The sequence below is a fragment of the Vombatus ursinus genome, unplaced genomic scaffold, assembly GCF_900497805.2.
Source record: "Vombatus ursinus unplaced genomic scaffold, bare-nosed wombat genome assembly UNPS02015255.1, whole genome shotgun sequence".
Lineage (NCBI taxonomy): Eukaryota > Metazoa > Chordata > Mammalia > Diprotodontia > Vombatidae > Vombatus > Vombatus ursinus.
In genome coordinates, this window is record NW_020955033.1 from 34,265,948 (window position 1) to 34,271,133 (window position 5,186).

Here is a 5,186-nt window from a genome sequence, read left to right on the forward strand (position 1 = left end):
ATATGAATGTCTAAGTTGTCTCACAAGAGAGAGAACTGAGGATTCAAGACTGAGGGCCCAAAAGTATGGTCTATTGTTCTGAGCAACTGTGTGTTTCTAGAGCGGCAGAGGATACTTTGCAACCATAGATTGGTACTCAAGACCACCTTGTCTTGAACCAGTAGAAGGGAGAGAATAAGTCCATTATTTTCCAGGGCTATTGTATCGCCTGTATTTGGTTGGGTCAGTGCCAATTAACACCAGACCAGGCAGCAACAGTATAGTCAATTAAAATTGTCAGTGGCTTATCCAGTGCTAAACGACAACTCAGACAACATTGGTAGGAAAAAAGAGAAGTTATAGTCCCTTCCTCCTCCATCTTTATGTTTCACAACTATTAATGAGGCCCCTTTAATATAAAATCCCTGCATAGAGCCCTATATGAATCACTTATAAGTTGGATTTTCTAACTCTGGAGTTCTAGAATTGACATTGTTACAGGAGGGCAGGAAGTCTAACTGTAACGTTAAGCAGAAAGAGCAAAGAATTTGGGGCCCAAGAGCCTGAGTCAAATTCTAAGTCTGCCGTTTACTACCTGTGTGGCTTCTGGTAAGTCATTTCACCTGCTGAGCCTCAGTTTCCTCATCTGTTACATTGGATTAGATTGGATTAGATGATCTCTTCCAGCTCTGAATCTATGATCCAATACTCTAAACAAACACCAGTAGCAAAAACCAAAAGCAAAGAAACAAGAGGAATGAGAAAGAAAGAGTGGGAGTAAGAGCTATTTGATGGAGGAATAAGGAAAAAAGCAGAGAAAGGTGAAGGGTACAAGATTTGGAGATTCCATGAAATTTAGAGCTGGAAAGGATCTCTGATGTCATAAGATCAAAGTTATAGAGCTGGACAGGACCTCAAAAATCATCTAGTACAATCTCTTCATTTGAAGGCAGCAGGGGAAGGTAAGGAGGAGGAGAAGTGAAACAGGCAAAGAGAAAGGATAGAGAAAAGAAAGGGGAACTGAATTAAATAAGAAACTTCTAGCAGTAGATAGATACCAGGGCAAAATCTTTCTCTCAGCCTATTCTTTTTCTTTTGAGAGCTTCTTGAAGAATCATCAAAAGAAAAAAAGTCACAAGAATTCTAATTTTGTTCATGGATGTGGTTTAGATATTCTATTGCACTTTAATGGGAGATTTTGAGAGTGTTCAGTAACTATCTCTTGACCCTACTCCTTTTCAGTCTGGTAATAGTTTGAGAATGTATTCCTTGTCTGGATTTTAATAATTTTACTCTAGTTTATTAGTAGAAGTTGGTCATTAACAACATATATTAAGCACTCTTCATAATGTGCTTGAAGCTAACTGAACATTCTTTAGTTCAGCAGTTTCCCACAAAATGGATTGATTTTATCAACTTCTCTTCTTTAGTTTATTCCCTCTCTCCCTAAACTATTAAACACACCAAGCCTTATATAATTGTGCCAAGCATAAAGTGTTGATATGGCACTAAGTATGATCTGAAAGAAGCTTCATGGAGGCATTTTGCTTGCTTGTTGTAAGTAAACAGAGATAAATATCTCCAATTAGTATCAGAAACTGGGTACTGGATATTGTTTATGTGGAGAAAGGAAGGTTGGTTTAGCATTGGAATCTGAAAGAGACACACTCGAAAGTTTCTTCAGTTTGAATTCTTTGCAAATATAATAAATGCTATAAGTTATAAATCCCAAACTGCCCAGAGAGAAGCACTTAAACCTTGTCATTATAGAATCTCAGGGCACCCTACCAACTTCCTTGTGGTTCTTACAGACAAGGCTACTGTAGGTCCGAGGTATTCTGACACTATCCCTCTGCCATTTTCTTTTTTTGTTTGTTTGTTTGTTTTCATGAGGTAATTGGGGTTAAATGACTTGCCCAGAGTCACACAGCTAAGAAATATTATGTGTCTGAGGCCGAATTTGAACTCAGGTTCTCCTGACTCCAGGGCAGGCTCTCTATATACCGCGCCACCTAGCTGCCCCCTGCCATTTTCTATATGAGGAGGAGCCACTGTCATTTCTCATTTAACTCATAGCTCAGAGATTTTCTGCTAACGATCCTTTTTAAAAGACAGAACATCACATATTTAGTCATTAGACTAGATAGAGAGAACATGCCTTAGAAGTTTTTTTTTTTCTCCTAAAAGTTGGGTCTAACTGTTTTCAGAACAGTTGACTGAAATGGATGTTTCTTCTTCAGAAGGAGATTCATTGCCCTAAGAGCCACACTCTTTAGAACAAAAAATGGTCCCAACTGACTAGTATGTACAGCCTTAAATCTATTTTATAACCTCAATTTCATGTTCCTTAAGGCTAGGTTCTCTATCAAAAATCTTTATATAACTTAGGGCTAGAGATTCCTTGTAACATCTTGCTTAATTTCTTCATGAGGATCCTGCTATTCCCTAAATCCATTTCCAGGGACATCTGCCAAAAAAACAAAACAAAACAAAACAAACAAACAAAAAAAAAAACAACAACTGATCAGAACAGTATATGTTTCTATTCCTTTTAGGAGCCCCAAAATCTTTTGGGTCTGCCATGAAAATAAATCTGAGCAAGTTCAATGGACAAGGTCATCCTTCTCCTTTTGCCCAGCCATATTCCTACCATTAATGTATACGCACATATGACCGGCAACAAGCCAGCCTACATGAGGAAGAAGGGTCTTATTTTTCACATTACTGAGAGGAAGGCTTAATATAGCTTGAATTCAGGGAATAGTTGTTCTTTCAAAGCATACAGATAAAAGATAAAAGTGGGTTTAATGATCTCAGGTCAATCCCTAATAGTCCTAATGGCAATACATACCCCAGAGTTTACTTAAGGAAGATGTAGTATTGATATCAAGATATGAAACAGACAAGATCAAGGAATCTCGACCAATTTTTTTTATCAAGGATATATTTAAATATTTCTATATATAGAGGCAAGAATGAATAGACTACTTGGGGGCAGGGCTTGGAGTCAGGAAGACTGGATTCAGATCCAGCCTCTGACACTTGCTAACTAGCTCTATGACCTTGGGCAAATCACTTAATAGCTATGTTCCTCAGACAACTTCCTAAGTTTTTTTGACAATATTACCTTCAGAATTGGTGGTAGGAGTTCCCACACTGGGGCTTCCCACTGAAAAAAATCCCAAATTGTTTCTGCATATGTTATTTCTGTGTTATGATATTTATCTTTCCTCTTTCCCAAATACCTAATTCACTTCAATATGAGACAATTCTCTTTATTTTAACTAAGTGGAGGGGAAAAAAGAAGAAAAAATAATTCCTTTTCCCCATCTGAGAAAAATAAAAAGAACAGAGACTCAAAGGAATGAGACACAAATTACTTAGAGGATTGAGTTGATAATGCTGTATAGGATAATGACGAAGACCCAACAGGAAAGACAAGAGTATAAGTGACTTGCAGCGTAACAGCACCATGCCAGGGTTGGTTGTGAAAATGTGTGAGTGCTCTTCATTCCAAATGGAAGGGAATCTATGAAAAAGTTTAGTGGAAAACTTCCACCCAAAACATAAGAAAAATGTACCATCTTTCAATAATGAAACACAAGTTACATTCAAGAGATGAAAGTTTGGTATTAATTTGCCATTCTTTGTAGTTACTAATGGAAAGATCAAGAGGAGATTAAACATTGAAGTTGAAAGCTAAACACTCAAAGCTGCTTGACTTTTTAGGCAGAAATATAGATCATTGTGATCTGGAATTTACTGCAGCTCTCTTAACATCAATACCTAATAAATGAGTTCCAAGAGCAATCAGCTTTCATTAGTAGGATTTAGAGTTAAAATAATGCTTGATGTTTTGAATGACAACAAATCTCATCAACATTGTCCTTTGTTGTTGAAGGAGACCAATAACATCACAAGGTTGATATCTGGACTTGCTCTTGAATTGGATTTAAGTGAGGCAAAACTGAAAAGTCATCAGCCTCACTCTCAACTCCAGAGTAATTGGAGTCCAGTGGCAAGACAAAAGTCAAGACAACTGGCAATGGCCCGGGATGCAGTGGGTGACCTTGGCCTTTCTAAATTAAGGTCTTTCCCAAGTCTCCTTCCTCTTCTCTTCCTCCTCCTCCTCCTCCTCCTCTTTCTCCTTACCTTCTCCAAGGGAGACTTTGGTTCTTATAAACAAGGAAGCAAGAGGTTAGGGCCAGAGACTACTCTGCTCTCCTCAGAGAAAGAGGGTACTGGACTAGAATTATATCTATCTGTTCCCTTAAAATTAGTCTAAGAGATGTAGTTTTCAGGTTCAAGCTAAACTACTGATCACCATTTCTTACTGGGAAAGGAGGGGCTCCAAGCTCTATTGCCACCAAATATCAATTCCCCAATGAACTTATACAGCAAATAGGAAAGAAATCCATTTATCCAAATAAGTAGTAAAGAAACTACACATAAGAGAATATACACTATCAGAATGAAGGAGTTTTCCATTGAGAGTGAGGTAAAAGATCAACTGAGAGAGAGAGAGTCCAGATTTCACCCAGAGGGAAAATTCTCTGAAGTCTCTAGTGTAGTAAACTGGGGATGAGGCCATGATGGAGACTGCTTGGTCCTCTCATGTTGACTTCTTTCCAGTCTTCTCCTCCCTTTAGCAACTTGAAGTGAGTTTGGCATCATCCATCCTGTCTCTCAAAGCTGGAAGCCACAAGCATCTGAAGAAACTCAAGAACCCCCAATACCTGAAGAGACTGGATCTCTTTTTTTCGAGCTTTGACCAACTCCATCCTGCCCTCATGTAGGCCTGAGGCCTTGGTCTCCATTAAGAAGGAGAGAGTGTCGTAACAATGGGCTTTGGGGCTCAGGTTATACACCAATGACCAAAGTTTAGTCAGCAAGCAAGACAAACTAGGAGTTGTCTTAAGCAAATTTGATTTGAGACGTGTTGAGAGGAGACCAATGACTAGAATAGAGATCTAGAAAGGTATAGTTAGTATAGAAGAAATACTACAAGTGAAAGGATAATGTTAGGGTAGGGTAGCATTTCATCTAAGGAAATCCAGGAACCAGAAGTGAAAAGATGGTAGAGAACATATGGGTGAAGGTCAAAGGTGGCAAAAACAAGAGTGATATTGTCATTGAGTTACTTTGTAAGTAACACCAAATTTAAGGGTTCAGGAAATCATCTTTCTATTGAGAAGGGAAATTTACTG